This window comes from Anabrus simplex, chromosome 10, assembly GCF_040414725.1.
Source record: "Anabrus simplex isolate iqAnaSimp1 chromosome 10, ASM4041472v1, whole genome shotgun sequence".
In the NCBI taxonomy this organism is placed as follows: Eukaryota; Metazoa; Arthropoda; class Insecta; order Orthoptera; family Tettigoniidae; genus Anabrus; species Anabrus simplex.
This window is the reverse complement of record NC_090274.1, coordinates 129100813-129118382: the sequence shown is the minus strand read 5'-3', so window position 1 is coordinate 129118382 and position 17570 is coordinate 129100813. Positions and strand designations below refer to the sequence as shown.

General features: G+C 40.0%; 1 protein-coding gene across 4 annotated transcripts in view; it reads right to left on the bottom strand.

The window, feature by feature from the left end:
• The window catches only part of Ypel (Yippee-like), a 377506-nt gene extending 362929 nt beyond the window's left edge, over positions 1-14577 (bottom strand). For all 4 annotated transcript variants that reach the window (XR_011018787.1, XM_067154922.2, XM_067154923.2 and 1 more), the window contains exon 1: positions 14436-14577. The gene's annotated coding sequence lies outside the window, so the exon portion shown is untranslated. The remainder of the gene's footprint in view (positions 1-14435) is intronic.
• Between the last annotated feature and the right edge of the window lie 2993 nt (positions 14578-17570).

Here is a 17570-nt window from a genome sequence, read left to right as displayed (position 1 = left end):
CCGGCATAGTGAAAGAATTGTCTTCAAGATAGACACCAAACCAATGCCCACCACAATAGTGCAGGTCTATATGCCTACTAGTTCAGCGGATGATGAAGAAATCGAAAGAATATATGAGGAGATAGAAGATTTAATACAATATGTAAAAGGTGACGAGAATCTAATTGTGATGGGAGACTGGAATGCAGTGGTAGGCCAAGGAAGAGAAGGTAATACAGTAGGAGAATTTGGATTGGGACAAAGGAACGAAAGAGAAAGTCGGCTGGTTGAATTCTGCACTGATCATAATTTAGTCCTTGCCAATACTTGGTTCAAACACCACAAACGACGGCTGTATACGTGGACGAGACCTGGAGACACTGGAAGGTTTCAAATAGACTTCATTATGATTAGGCAGAGATTCAGAAACCAGGTGTTGGATTGCAAAACTTTCCCAGGAGCAGACGTGGACTCTGACCACAACTTGTTGGCCATGGAATGCCATCTGAAGTTGAAGAAAATGAAGGAAAGAATGCAAAAAGATGGGATCTAGACAAGTTGAAAGAAAAGAGTGTGAGGGATTGTTTCAAGGAACATGTTGCACAAGGACTAAATGAAAAGGCTGAAGGAAACACTATAGAGGAAGAGTCATGAAAAATGAAGTCAGTAGGGCTGCTGAAGAAATGTTAGGAAGGAAGAGAAGATCAACTAAGAATCAGTGGGATAAGTCAGGAGATACTAGACCTGATTGATGAACGACGAAAATACAAGAATGCTAGAAATGAAGAGGGCAGAAAAGAATACAGGCGATTAAAGAATCAAGTGGATAGAAAGTGTAAGGTAGCTAAGGAAGAATGGCTGAAGGAGAAGTGCGAGGATGTCGAAGGCTGTATGGTCCTGGGTAAGGTAGATGCTGCATACAGGAAAATCAAGGAAACCTTTGGAGAAAGGAAATTTAGGTGTATGAATATTAAGAGCTCAGATGGAAAGCCACTTCTAGGGAAAGAAGACAAAGCAGAAAGATGGCAGGAGCATATCCAACAGTTGTATCAAGGTAAAGATGTAGATAATTTGGTTTTGGAACATGAAGAGGCTGTTGATACTGATGAAATGGGAGACCCAATTTTGAGGTCAGAGTTTGACAGAGCTGTGAGTGACCTCAATAGGAACAAGGCACCTGGAATTGATGACATTCCCTCTGAATTACTGACTGTCTTAGGAGAAACCAGCATGGCAAGGTTATTTCATTTAGTGTGCAAAATGTATGAGACAGGAGAAGTCCCATCCGATTTTCGGAAGAATGTTATACCTATTCCCAAGAAAGCCGGTGCTAACAGGTGTGAAAACTACCGCACCATTAGTTTAGTATCTCATGCCTGCAAAATTTTAACACGTATTATTTACAGAAGAATGGAAAAACAAGTTGAAGCTGAGTTGGGAGAAGATCAGTTTGGCTTTAGAAGAAATGTAGGCACACGTGAGGCAATACTGACTTTACGTCTGATCTTAGAGGATCGAATCAAGAAGGACAAGCCCACGTACATGGCATTCGTAGATCTAGAAAAGGCATTCGATAATATTGATTGGACCAAGCTATTTATGATTCTGAAGATGATGGGGATCAGATACCGAGAACGAAGAATTATCTACAATCTGTATAAAAATCAGTCTGCAGTGATAAGAATCGAGGGCTTTGAAAAAGCAGCAGCAATCCAGAAATCAAAACCTTGAGATTTGCCGATGATATTGTTATTTTATCTGAGAATGCAGAAGATCTCGAGAAGTTGCTGAATGGTATGGATGAAGTCTTGGGTAAGGAGTACAGGATGAAAATAAATAAGTCCAAAACAAAAGTAATGGAGTGCAGTCGAACGAAGGCAGGTGATGTAGGAAATATTAGATTAGGAAATTAAGTCTTAAAGGAAGTAGATGAATATTGTTACTTGCGTAGTAAAATAACTAACGATGGCAGAAGTAAGGACATAAAATGCAGACTAGCACAAGCAAGGAAGAGCTTTCTTAAGAAAAGAAATTTGCTCACTTCAAACATTGATATCGGAATAGAATGATGTTTTTGACGACTTTCGTGTGGAGCGTGGCACTGTATGGAAGTGAAACATGGACGATAACTAGCTCAGAAAGAACGAGAATAGAAGCTTTTGAAATGTGGTGTTACAGAAGAATGCGGAAGGTGAGATGGATAGATCGAATCACGAATGAAGAGATACTGAATCGAATTGGTGAGAGGAGATCGATTTGGCTAAATTTGACGAGAAGAAGAGATAGAATGATAGGACACATCTTAAGACCCAGGACTTGTTCAGTTGGTTTTTGAAGTGTAGGTGGTAAGAACGGTAGGGGTAGACCAAGGTATGAATATGACAAGCAGATTAGAGCAGATGTAGTATGCAATAGTTACGTAGAAATGAAAAGGTTAGCACAGGATAGGGTGGCATGGAGCGCTGCATCAAACCAGTCCATAGACGGATGACTCAAACAACAACAACAGTCAAGCACACGGACGGGGACTATGAAAGAGTGTGTTGTTTCAGGACCACAATATATTTTTTACAATTTGCTTTATGTGGAACCGGCAGACAGGTCTGATCGGATAAGGACCGAAGCACAAGCCCAGTTTTGCCTGGACCACAATACAGAACTCCTAATAAATAGGAGAAACTTGCCTCAAGCACAAGGTACACACCCCGTGTACCTTAAGACCAAGAACGCAGTCAACGCAGTTCGGAATTATCCTCCCTAGTGCGTACTGCAAGAAAAACGCCAATAGTGAAATCACGACAAAGTGTATTCTTAAATCAGCTACTCAATGAATTTGGAAGAGATGGGCGTGTAAATTGTGTCGTGTTAAAGTGACAAAAACAGCCGAGTGCGAAGAGCAGCAAGAGTTGCCAGGTTCTCAGTATGCCCTTACTACTTCAACTAATGTCCGACTCGTTGGCTGAATGGCCTTCGGTTCAGAGGGTCCCGGCCGGCTCGGGGACTGGGTGTGTGTGGTATTCGAAATCATCCTAACTAGGGCCCTCATCTTCACAGACATGCAGGTCACCTACGAGAAAAAGACCCGCACGAGGCCTCTCCGGAGGCATACGCCATTATTATTACTTCAACTAATTTTACTTCGATGATGATGATGATGCTTGTTGTTTAAGGGGCCCTAACATCGAGGTCATCGGCCCCTAATGGTACGAAATGAGACGAAATGGAATGACAAATTAAAAGTCCAAAATCCTCAACTGACCGGAATTCAAAACGTGAGGGCGAAGAATGAATGGATGAATATGAATTTAAAACAATCAGTGGATCCGACCCACAATGTTTCACATTCACAGAAACTGACGTGAAACAATAGTATAACTGACCAAGGGACCACGTCTATAGCATAATACTAAATCGATAACGCTTTTAGTCCAAAGGGGTCTAAAATCCAAGTCATCGGCCTCTCATAATGGTACTTATCGGTAGGAAAGTAGAACCATGGTATTTGTCATTTTGCGGTACTAATCAAAAGTAGCTTAGACTCGCGGCATTCCTCACAGTGTGGTACTACTTACAGGTAATGGAATTCCCACAGGGAATACAGACCTATGGTGTTTCGCACACTGCGGCGCTATTTACAGGCAACGCAAACCTATGGCGTTCCTCACATAAGTGTACTAACCACAGGGACCCTCACTATCCCGTGGCGTTCCTCACAAAGTGGATACTAAGCATAGGCAAGGCAGAACCATGGTGTCGCTCATTCCATGGTGTTGCTCATATAGGGGTACGAATCACAGGTACTGTAGAAGCCGCCAACGTACTCTGTTGTTAGTAATCACAAAACCTATTTGGTACCCAACATAGTGGTACTACGCGCAAGTCAAAAGCAACCCATGGTGTTCCCCGCGAGGTGGTACTAAGCACAAGTAGTTTCATGGTTCTGATTTGATCATTCCTTGGTCGCCCCTTTTAGTCGCCTCTTACGACAGGCAGGGGACACCGTGGGTGCATTCTTCGTCTACGTCCCCCACCCACAGGGGGTTGTGTGTTTGGTCCGCGAGAGGTATTTTATTTCCCTCAAGTCCGCCGACAAGCCGGTTAGGATTCCGCTATCCGTCACCTCCCCCCCTGCTAGTAGGTTCGTGGACTTATTTACTTCATTTTCTGATAAGAGAACGATTCTAGGAAGTAGCAAGCCGATCACCGTTCTACCCAGCTGAGAAACTCATGTTGTACTGCATGTTCATAAACACCTATGCACTGTTCAATTGAATAAATTCACAATATTCATCAATTATTAAGATGTCAGGTAACAAAAATAAAATCATATTATTCAAGAACAAAACAAATCAAAGCAGTTTTCTTCTTCGGATATTAATTAAATGTTTCTTCAGCAGCTATCTTTCATTAGTTTCGACAGACTGGAAATGTTCAAAATTATACAGTAACAGTCGAAATTTAAAAGGAAAAGCCCACTTTAACATTCTATATTACACAACATATTTTTGTGTGCAATTTTCCCACTTTTCATGAAAGAATGGTGCCAGTTGATACAAGGCCTTGTCGTGGTTGACGATAGGTGCATATGGTGAGCTTGATCTGCGGGCACTTTTGAAAGGGGAGAGGCCAGGCTGCGTACTTGACAACGAACAGATCACAAAAGATAAGTCAAAAAAATGAGAAGCAGGATCGTCCAGTCTAAAGGAACGCAGCATATCACGTGCTGCTTTGGTTTCCCCAGATATTTTGTCGCAGTCTAATGTTCTCCAGCACCACGCAGAGTCTGAGTGCCGCCATCTCTAGGCAGTAAAATCGCGGAACCTCAACTGTGACACGTAAAACATAACTAGCCAGTCACCCGTCACTACGCTCACGTGAAATGCGTAATTTGATAAAAGTAATCGTTCCTCCGTAGTGTAGTAAGGCATTATCTGAAAATCGCTTAAATATAAAAACTCAGCGATAAATTGAACCGCAGGAACTCGTATCCCACGTTTGTGGTACTGCCTTTTGCGGCTATGACGACGACCGTACGACATACATGTGAGAAAGTCTTCACTCATTTCTAACATCTTCAGTTTTTGAGATATAAGTATCCTCACAAAAAGGTATTCGATCATATTTTCACCTTTTTTTCACCCCCTTAATGGGATTTTCCGAAAACAAAAAATATATGTTTATTTCTAAAAGAGATCCCAAATACCAATTTTTACATCTGTAAACTTTTCAGTTTTTGAGCTACAGATATATTCATTTAAACAATTCACCCCCCTTTTCTCTCCCTTAGCGACGGCATATCCAAAAAGTCTTCCTTTCGTGAGCACATACACTCTAACATAAATTTATCCCCAAAATTTCATTTCTTTATGTTTAGTAGTTTTGGCTCGGCGATGATGAATCAGTCAGTCAGTCAGTACACGATATTCTATATATATCCCAGGTTAGAACTGCCAATCCAAGATCTCGAAAGGCGACACTTGAGGGGACCGTACGTGCTACAACCATGGGGAAGTATTCTTTAGTTGTCGGCGATACATGCTACACTACTCAAGTGAGAAAAAACATGAACAATCACACGAAATGTGGGGAAAAAGGAATCGTAAAAGAAGGGATTGAAATCCTAGATATCGAGTGCCGCAACATCGCGAAAACAAACTGATTAAGGTTTAAAAAAAAAGTGATCAAAAATAAATTTACACCGACTGTCTCCTCTGCTACCACTTACCTCCGCGAGATGTAATTACTGTATCAGGCAACGTCTCATGAGAGCGAGTAACTATCCTGTGTTAACACTAATCAGAGGGAAAACTGGAAGAGATGAGACACCTTGAAAAATGAAGATATTGTCTAAAGAAAGAGCACGAAGTGCGTGACGAAATAATTTCTAGGCTTCAACCCTAAACCGTCTGGGTCGGAAAAGGAATAAGTGTTAACCAATGGAGGTCAGACAGGAACCTGGTACAACTAATGTAAACAATACCAGGACTTAGATAAGGACCCCGTGATCGCATCTCTTAGTCGCCTCTTACGACAGGCAGGGGATACCACCGAAAACGAGAAACACTTTCAAAACCATTCCATTGTGGATCGTGGTCCATCACAGAGCTCCAGTTAGAACACAAGTATGAAGGATGAGTTTTCCACCTAATCAATACTTTATTTACATGTAAATGTATTGATTAGATTGAAAACTCATCCTTCATACTTGTCTTCTTAAAATATCAATACGGACAATGAAGCCGATAGATTATAGTAGAGCTCCAGTTATGAAAGCAGACAGGTTTCTGAATAAAGAAACCACATTTAAGGTTAAAAATACGCGTAATTTAAATAATAAATGCGGGATATGTAAGACACCTGCAACCTTCAAGTTCAAACAAAGACTCCCAGTACAAGAAGCACAGCTGCCACAAATGCTCACTGAACATATCGTCTTTTCCCGCTTTGCAGTTCTGTCACCGAGCTAGACTTTTCAATGCTAGGATACAGCAATTTCAGCTGGCGGTGGTGATTACTGTTTTACGGGGACGGCAACTAGATAATCATCCATTTAATTCGAGGAGAAATTCCTAGACGTCTAATCTTTCAAAGAATGAACGTATCAACAAAACAAATGTAAGGGATACAAACGACGTGAAAATGAAAGATGTCTGGCAAATGTACCGGCAGCTATGTTGAGAAAAAAACAAGAACTGGCCAAGAGTACATGGTACATGTGGAAAAAATACCAAGATCGCCTTTCACGATAGGCAGAGGATATGCCGCCACCCCGGGCCTCCAAGATGATTATTATTATTATTATATTATTATTATTATTATATGCAAGTCATACTCACAAAAAGCAATATTCAAAATACACTTTTCTCTGGTTAAAATCACCGAAGTAGTGATATTTGTAGGAAAGATTCAATTTTAAATTTATTATAAAGATGATAGGAGACTTCGTGACTCAGGCGGCAGCGTACCGGACTCTCTACGCTGGGTTCCGTGGTTCAAATCCCGGTCACTCCATGTGAGATTTGTGCTGAACAAAACGGAGGCGGGACAGGTTTTTCTCCGGGACAGGTTTTTCCAGTCATCTTTCATTCCAATACGATTTCATCTGACAGCCATTAAATGATTTCATTTCATCTGCCAGCCATTAATCATTGCCCCAGAGGAGTGCGACAGGCTTCAACAGCCGGCACAATTCCTATCCTCGCCGCTAGATGGGGGCTTCATTCCATTTATGACCCGGTCGAATGTCTGAAAACAGGGTTGGATTTTTGTTTTCATAAAGATGATAAATTATGTAGCTGAGAGCCCCTGCGAGTCCAGGCTACTACTACCTCCTCGTTTTAAATTTCCATTCAAAATATATTATTAAAAATTAAGTTCTTAGTTTAAAAAGGCAAGACTTTGTATATATCGTGCACATAAAAATATCATTGCGGTTTCAGTCCAGCGAGCAGCTTTCATTCTCCTTATCTTATTGACGTGGACTGTGTTGGGTGTTCTTGTTCTTAGCGCTGCAATAAAACAAGGCGAAGTTCAGAATAAGGCAAATGAGCTATAAGCAAGAAAAGTCCCCTCATCCCAGGAATGACAATGCGTGGATGGGGCGGGACTAGGATTCCTCACATTCAACAACTTTTCTAACGAGCCTCCGAACGCCCTTTCTTCTGCCCATGTATCGGACCTCTTGCACTTTCCCTCTAGTTAGTGTCAAGAGAGGATGCTTCTTACACCACCTCTCAAATCTTCACTTTGTCGGAAGCCGACTACACTGTCCCCGCCATCTCGCCGCTAGATTTGCGGCCACCAACGTCCCAAACAGACCCGAACTCAAACCGTCTTTCCATTTGATAAACACCAGATGTATTCATTTTTCATGTCTTGTGAATACGGTCTCCTATACAGCTACCTAATGTAATGTGAGAACTGTATTGAATCACTTTCCGCACCACCAATTACCTCACTTCCTGAAACGGAAGACTAATTGATGAAACATGAAACTGTTTTCTGATTCCAGCGCAGAGAATGAGAACGACTCGGTAGGAAGTGGCGCTGAACACAAATCAAGAAAGGAAAGGTTGTCCCTCAATTGGTATTTACCACTCAATTGAACAATGTTTTCTAAATATTCTGTTATTTACTGAACTTAAAATGTGTTTTCAATCACGTTACAGCAATACTTAAAGAGAAAAGAAAAACCACAAGTCCAGAAGCAACTCTGAAAAAGTGCACCTTCATACTCTCCTACGAAGGAGCTAGAAACAAACCTTTTATGGCCATTTCTCTCCTATATCAGAGGTTAATTACTAATATGGAACCTGTAAAATAATAAAAAAATACAATGGCAGGAAAATTAAAAGCATGTGCAAAATCCACGTTATGTTACGAGTGCACAATTTTCCTTCTTTTTAATTTTCATGAAAATAATTTTAAAATCAGTAGAACATGTCAAGGAGAGAGTATGGCAGCCGTATTACAGAAATAAGTTGAGGGTGAAAGTTTTACGTGACTTCATTTCAAAACTGCCATGTGCACCGGCCAGAATTCGAACGTCGGAGTCCGTAAGAATGTTGTACCCAGCTCTGCATGTCAGACGAGTTTGACACTTCACACGGCTTAGTCCGACTGCAGTTATTTTTGATACTGGTTACAAGAGTAAGCCAAGAACCCAACGTGACGAGGCCAACAGCCCGGTGCAGGGAAGGAACTGAATGTCATGAGCAGCGGATGTGCAAGGCAATCACGGAGGATCCTAGTACAGCCTGAGAGAAACACACAATCTGTGAACAGAGAGTAACTGGAAGGACTTCGTAACATATCAAACTACTGGGCATTTCCGTCATTTCAGCCTTCAACCCGAAAATTACCAGCTTCCTTTCAGGCCTGGCCGCAGTCTACACTGCTGCCATCACTCCGATTATCCTGGATTACACAGACCAGCAATGGTCTGGCCAATTTCTTTCACTACCCGCTTCTTCAGCTGAAGCTCAAACTAGTTTCGTTACAAATTCTCAGCGGAATCTACAATCTCGCCAATGACTTCTTTGCAGCGAAGTGAAGACTTTCAGTATAATGTTTACGATTCTTGCAACTGTATGAAGTCATAAAAATAGGGGAATCTTATGCTTGTATGTGAATTGCTTCATTTCTTTTGTCATGTGTATGTTCACTAAATCTACATAAGGCTCTTTCGTTTTTAGAAAATATTTTGATATCTACAGTATATGAATAGTATAAGAGATTAGGTTAGAAAAAATTGTAGAATATACGTCTTACTAATAATAAGTCCTTATACAGTTGTTTAACTCTTGTACAGTTACACAGTGATTAAACCGTGTATAAGCGTTTTATATTTTTCTTACTAATAAACGAGGTATACGCATTGTATTACAATACAGCACGTATACACTCGCTCCAAGGCGGAGGAACCTCTTCCTGCAGTTCACTGGCATATTTCGCACGTTCACCGCCTTTATGATCGCTTCTGCTGGTTATCTACGAGCAAAACTCTCCGGAAAGTCGTACAGTAGCACGGCATATTGAAATGGCAGTGGCAACACTAAGCGAGACAGCTGGAAATTGGCTTATACTGATATCAACATTTCTTCAGCTTGCTTGTGTAATGAACGAAAAAAAAAAAAAAAAAAAAAAAAAAAAAAAAAAAAAAAAAAAAAAAAAGCTTGAGAAAAGATCAATACTTCCTAACTGGGGTGGTACGGAAAACGTAAGCAATTGTAATTGAATCGGCGAGTTGAAAAGGGTATACATTCCAAAATCCTTACTTTTCAGGAGAAAGGAAAACCTGTTTTGTAGCTAAAAGAAAGGTTTGATCAAAATCGTTTCTATTAGGCATTTATACATCATATTTCTGCGTATTCAACTACAAAGTATGAAAATCATATTACGTACGGTTTTCAAGTTATACCATTTTTTATGTCAATGAATATGTCCTTTTTTATACTCAAATTTGAGAAATATCTAAGATCTTTGTAGAGGCAGATAATTTATAATAAACTCGCAATTTCAAAAGTATATTAAGCAGTAACACGTTATTACACAAACATACGCCCAACCATCATATCTTTTATAGTTATTCATTGTCATTCCGTGAGACAGCTGGAAATTGACATATTGATATCAACATTTCTTCAGCTTGCTTGTGTAATGAACGCCAAAAAATAAATGGAAAAGCTTAAAATATCAAAAGCTCCTAACTGGGGTAGTAAGGAAAACGTAAGCAATTATAATTGAATCGGCGAGTTGAAAAGGGTACACATATCAAAATCCTTACTTTTCAGGAGAAAGGGAAAACACCTTTGTAGCTTAAAAGAAAGGTTTGATTAAAAAAGTTTCTATTAGGCATTTATACATCATATTTCTGCGTATTCAAGTACAAAGTAGGAAATCATATTACGTATGGTTTTCATGTTATGCCATTCTTTATCTCTAGGAATATGTCCCCTTTTATACGGTAGGTACTCAATTGAGGAAGATCTTTGTAGGGGCAGTCGCAATATCAAAAGTCTATTAAGCAGTAACGCATTAGTACACAAAAATTCGCCCAACCATCATTTCTTACATAGTTATTCATTGTCATTCCGTCTCTTTAAAGTGTTTTACTTTACGAAGATGCCTAACCTCCATAACCTCTGAATGGTGTACTCGTATGTCTTCTATGTTTAAAATATCGTGAAGATCATCAACGTTAACGTCCATTCTTTCAATGTGTAAGTCGAATATTTCACCACGATTATATTACTGCAGACAGTAAATACCACGAAAATAAACTGCTTACTCGTTTCTTTTTCCGCAACTCGCTGCTATACAACGCTTATACAAGGGTCCTAGTCTGTATAAGCAATTCAATGAATTACTATAACATGTATACACAGGAGGCTCATACACGGTTTATTAGTAACGAATTACACATAAAGGGCGAATAAACCTTGTATAAAAGTTATACACCGTTTATTAGTGAGACGGTATCATGTTCATTGTAGTTTATATAACGTAGTTGCCACTGTGATTGGAACACTAAGTCCTGTACTGGGCAATAAATAAAGTGAACAGACCTAGGTACTCAGTCCGGGTAAGAGATTATAGACACCGCAATATTTTGCTAAAATCTCACAATAACCATAGATTCTCGCTGAAGATTGATTTTTCACACATTTCTTCAACTGATGATGATGATAATAATTTGGTGTCGCTATTGCCGCAGAGACAGTGAGCGGCGTCTGAGGTGCCGGAGTTTTGTCCCGCAGGACACACGACTTGCATACCACCGGACTAAGCCGCCAACTCCAGCTCAGCTCTGCGTATGGGAAACTGCGTGTTTCTGTGGTGTGTGAGAGCTTCAGTGGAAAGTACAAACTCCCAATCCCCGAGAGAAGGTATTTAGCCGCAGACATTCAAAGTGACATTAGAAAACGTAGATTTATCAGTGCATCAAAAGAATGAACCAGCTAATTGGCCACCGACATCCGGAACACGTATTTTATCCAGTGTAGACAAAGGATTTTCTCATGCACTTTTGTAATCGGCTTTTTATGACTGGTCACCAACAGCGGGCCCGATAATACCTTTCTACGACTGAAAATTCTCTGATCATTCATTGGTCATACATTTGCAATGACGAAAATTACTCTCAGAAATATTAAAAGTGCTTACAATAACAAATTCCAGGAAATATATCGCGGCCCAGCCAGGGCCTAGCGTTTGACAAACGCTTTGTTAGGAGATCCGAAAGCAAGTTCTAACGCCGGGAGGGAGAAGAACTAAAACAGACGTTTTCATATGGATGAAGTTCATTTCCGCGTTGATCGTGCCGAGCGCTGTTGTCACTCTAATCAGCTGTCGCCAAGCCGATATCTCAAGGTCTTTGTTCTGCCACGGTCAATAAAACATGTTACTTCACGAAAATATACACATTTAGTGCGGAACATCATGCAGATGATTGGTTACGGTATTTGTTACCTGAAAACCAAAAACTACTACACCTTATTTCAACAATAACAAACGTTATCAATATGTTATGGGAAATTTTGCCGAGTTAGAATGCCAAGTTCGAGCAATTCACTTTTACAAGTGTAAAACGCTGTCTTCACTGTACAGGCGCTAATGATTGTGACACTTAGTATCATTGCACTAATGGTCAATTAGACGCTTCAGGATGGCGACCAAGATGGTAATGCCCTCTAACTGACATCAGTCTTATAACTCGCATTACAAAGTCGGAGTAGACTTCAATTTTCTTTGTTTCAAAAAAAATCGTCCAATGAAGGTGCATATTAAGGAAAATTCCTTCAGAGAGCTAAAATGAAAGCTTCAATGAATACATCACCGTCACATATCGGATTTACTTAAGTTTTATACGATAACTTAAAACTTCTGAATCGTGGATATCGAAGCAATGTCCAAGCTACTTAGTTTAAGGGGACAAAAATTCTCACAATGTTAAATCATGGAACACAAAGAGCATTTTCTCACAACCTACTTGAAGCTTGACAGTACTGTATCGAAGTTAATGTTTCAACATGGTTTTCTCACCTCTGGTAAAACTAATTATTGACCCAGCCATGACCAAAATATCATTCCGGTACACATGAAAATATAAAGTAAATTGTAAGGGTGAGAAAGTGTTCCCGAGCATTAAACGGATAACTTACAGGAAATGGGTATTCTATTCATAGTCACGGCGTTAGAGCACGTACTCAATTCGCAAAAACTTTAAAGAGTACTTGCAGTCGAGGTAACATACCGTACTTCATACACATAACCTATTCAAAATAATTATTTCTGATTCAAGATTCAAACTAAAATGAAATAAAGATTTTTTTGTAAATACATTCTTCTGCTCTGCTCTTCTGCCCATTACTGAATTAATAACACCTCTTCAAGACTAGCATTCTCCCATAAACTGTCCCTCAAGGTACTGTACTACACCATCCACTCGTGACAACATCGCAAAAAATAATCCAAAATAAATATGTATGTAAGAAACAGAAAATAATAGCCCGCGTTCACGTATATATTTTCGCAAGAACAGCAGCATACTTATTGTGTGAATTTCACAAACACGCTAGTAAACAAAGCTACAACTTTGAAAAAAATAAATTATTCGTATGCACAAATAAAAAACTGCAACACATTCATAGGGGAATATTACACAAAGTATATGTTTATACGACGTGAAACATTCTCTATCTCTAGGACCCATTTATGTAGCTAACGCAGAATTCATAGTATACACATTAAAATAAATTAAAGAAATGGATAGTTTCAGTATGACGATGTATTACGCTTTGGGATGATCAATTTAGTTCATTCCAACCAACTGACATCGATCTTATTACTCAAATTACAATGTCTAAGTCAAATCAAATCTTTCCATGAAACTGCGCAATAAAGAATATTATTTCAGAAGGCTATTGTAATGTTCTATTAATTTATTACGTTTTAGAAATATCTGATGTTATATCTGAACCTAATTTTATAGCAAGCTTTGCCATCAATCAAGGCCAGCTCCAATATAACGAACGTGGAATCATAAGTGTATTTAAGATAATGTAGTTCCGGCTGAGAACTTACTGGAAACTCATTGATTGAAAATATTTCAAATACATAGATTTCTGCTATTTTAATGCTTTCTTCATAAGACATGACCAGTTAATTTCGCACTAGCTTCATTCTCTCGTCGTAGGCCACAGCGGCGGTGATCATTATTGTTTTAAGAGGACGTACAACTGGGCAACCATCCTCTAATAACACTAATCACGGAAAGTGGTCCGACACTTCGTAAAATGAAAGTACCGGCCGAAGAACGTAGGCCACACACATACTGATATTCATGTAATTGCGTCGCAATTATTCACAGAGCAGTAAACTAGTAAAAACACATTCCTATTAGAAGAACAAACATAAGTAGGTCGGAGTCAAACTGGGACCCTCCGCCATCTGTGTAGCCCGGACCCCCAGCTGAAACACATGGGCTACCCAGACTCTCAGCTGACTGGCACAACAAAGGCAGTCCCCACTGCTAGCCTTGCTAACCAGCAGTTCCATTTTCTCTCAGTCAACATCGCCTTACATAACAAGTTTACCTTATCTAATACGCTTATAAATATTGATACATGCATTTCCCCATCTCCTTCAGAGCACATTACATTTAATATCCGCAATAAGGAATAGAATAACACGAAATGAACGCGAGCCTGGTCAGCAATATTGGCTAATCCTCCTTGCAATCACTGTCCAACACGAAATGACATTACATTCGCCAGATTTCTTAAGTATTCCAGCAATATTATTAGTCTACGAGATAGTTAGCATTTCATATGCGATAACAAAGAAAATCGACAGATGTGTAGTAATAAGACATGTAAACAGGCAAGATGGCTGATAACACTATTGTCAAAACACAAAGAAACAAAGGCATTGGCTAAAAATATGTTGTTACTAACCTCCATAAGCAATTTGTCCAAGTTTAAAAGTTTCTTTCAGTTGTCCACACGATAAAACAGTCGAGTTTGTCACGTAACACGTTAAAATATGAATAAAATACACAGGTTTGTCACCAGAAACTCACTGCACATCTCACCATCACAATGGTCAACTTCGATTTATGCTCCATCGTCTGCTGAGCGGAGCTTGGCCGTCTGCGCAGCTGTTGTACGCATTCCGGTAGATGGAGACACAGTTACGGGATAGGATCTAGCACTTACCGAACTTGCAACCAGTTATCTGCAGCAACGCAATAGATGGCCAAGACAAAGGGCATATTTGATACGCAGTACTGAAATATGATCCGGGGAACAGCGTGCACTACGAGAATTTTCTTTGTGCAGGGTATGGCTTTATTTACAAATGTATACAGCTAGCAGTATACGAGTTCACTCTTGCACGAATAAGCTAAATGAATAAAACATCTTGGATTTAAAGGGTATTAGCTCCATTAAAACAGATTGATCGTTAGGATAAATATCAACTTAGTTTATAAGGGGAATGTGCTCCACTTAACGATTTTCGCGCTCGTAAACGACAAACCAGCTGGTTTATGTTGTTCCTCGTGCAGGATATGCGGTTTTGTACGGTAATTGTTTATTTTAAAAGTAAAACACGCAGGGGAAATTTAGAGAGACTGAGCGAGTGGCTAGGCAGTTTGAGTCACGTAGCTGTCGGCAGTTCTGGCGATGGTCTTTCCGTGGTTTCCTATTTTCACACCAGGAAAATGCTGAGGCCGTGGCTATGGCCACTTCCTTTCCCATCGTCGCCATAAGACCTAACTGTGTCGGAGCGACGTAAAGCTAATTGTAAGAAAAAGATACATACATCATTATAGACTGTTATGCCTTTCAGCGTTCAGTCTGCAAGCCTCTGTCAATTTACTAAACATCGCCACAATCCTCTATCTGCAACTAGTGCTGTGGCCTCATTTAGTTCTATACCTCTTATCGTTAGAAACTGAGTCTAACCAACATCGCCTTGGTCTCCCTCTACTTCTCTTACCCTCCATAACAAAGTCTATTATTCTCCTAGGTAAACTATCCTCCTCCATTCGCCTCACATGACCCCACCACTGAAGCCGGTTTATGCGTACAGCTTCATCCATTGAGTTCATTCCTAAATTAGCCTCTATCGCCTCATGCCGAGTACCCTCCTGCCATAGTTCCCACCTGTTTGTGTCGGCAATCATTCTCGCTACTTTCATGTCTGTTACTTCTAACTTATGAATAAGATATCCTGAGTCCACCCAGCTTTCGCTCCCGTAAAGCAAAGTTGGTCTGAAAACAGACCGATGTAAAGATAGTTTCGTCTGGGAGCTGACTTCCTTCTTACAGAATACTGTTGATCGCAACTGCGAGCTCACCTCATTAGCTTTACTACACCTTGATTCAATCTCACTTACTATATTACCATTTAAAAAAATGGAGAGATGTAGCATTGGATGCAGTCGTAAGTTATTTTGCTAAAATAACTGAGCAGGCGGGGTAGTTCGGTGTTTCGACTAACGTTGCGCTGTCCAGGAAATATTTGTCGGTACGCCAAGAAGTCCTGCATTTCTAGATTGAGTTTTAGTTGCATTCTTTTAAATATTGTATCTCGTTGTAGTGGTGTTGGAAAGTCTGTGGAGTTTATTACAGAGCTCTCTGGTGAACAAACAATTGAGTGTTTGATGAGTTTCTGTGACGACAAAGTAGTTATTAATTATTAATCTATAATGACGATAAACTTGCAAAGTAGAACTTTGAAAACACAAGCGTGCAAAAATCGCTGTGGTGAAGTGCTGAAGCACCTTTCATCTGCGGAGTAAGTTCACCTCTGGACAGACACGTTCAGATATCTTGGATTCAGGAGGTCAAATGGACTGTATCGCGATTGACCTGTCTAAAGCATTTGATAGGGTGGATCATCGGAGGCTACTGGCTAAAATGAGTGCAAGTGGACTTGACAAAAGAGTGACTGAATGGGTTTCTATATTTCTAGATAATAGATCTCAGAGAATTAGAGTAGGCGAAGCTTTATTTGACCCTGTAATTATTAAGAGGGGAATTCCTCAATGCAGTATTATCGGACCTTTATATTTTCTTTTATATATATATGATATATATATATGATATGGGTAAAGAAGTGGAATCAGAGGTAAGGCTTTTTGTGGATGATGTTATTCTGTGTGGAGTACGGTAATAAATAAGTTACAAGATTGTGAGCAACTGCAAAATGACCTCGATAATGTTGTGAGATGAACAGTAGGCAATGGTATGATGATAAACGGGGTTAAAAGTCAGGAAATAGGAAAAGTCCTCTCAATTTTAATTACTGCGTTGATGGGGTGAAAGTTCCTTTTGGGGATCATTGTAAGAATCTAGGTGTTAATATAAGGAAAGATCTTCATTGGGGTAATCACATAAATGGGATTGTAAATAAATGTGGTGATGGTGGTGGTGATTATTGTTTTAAGAGGAAGTACAACTGGGCAACCATTCTCTATATAACACTAATCAGAGAGAAAAAATGGAAGGGGCCCGACACTTCGAAAAATGAAGGTATCGGCCAAAGGAAGACAAGGGCCACGAAGGGCATGAAAATGAAAGACTCCCTAGGCCTCCATACGTGATACCGTTGGGGTCTGAAAAGAACAAGAGTTGACCAAGGGAGGTCGTATAGGATAGATGAAAGTGAGGAGCCTGGCACAAGTAAGTGGAAGCAATGCCAGGACTCAGCTAAGGGCTCCGTGGTCGCCAACCCACGATCTAAAATTCAGAGCCCCTGGGGCTTTGTAAATAAAGGGTACAAATCTCTGCACGTGATTATGAGGATATTTAGGGGTTGTATTAAGGATGTAAAGGAGAGGGCATATAAATCTCTGGTAAGACTCCAACTAGAGTTTGGTTTCAGTGTATGAGACCCTCACCAGGATTACTTGATTTAGGAACTGGAAAAAATCCAAAGAAAAGCAGTTCGATTTGTTCTGGGTGATTTCTGACGAAAGAGTAGCGTTACAAAAATGTTGCAAACTTTGGGCTGGGAAGACTTGGGAGAAAGGAGACGAGTTGCTCGACTAAGTGGTATGTTCTGAGCTGTCAGTGGAGAAATGG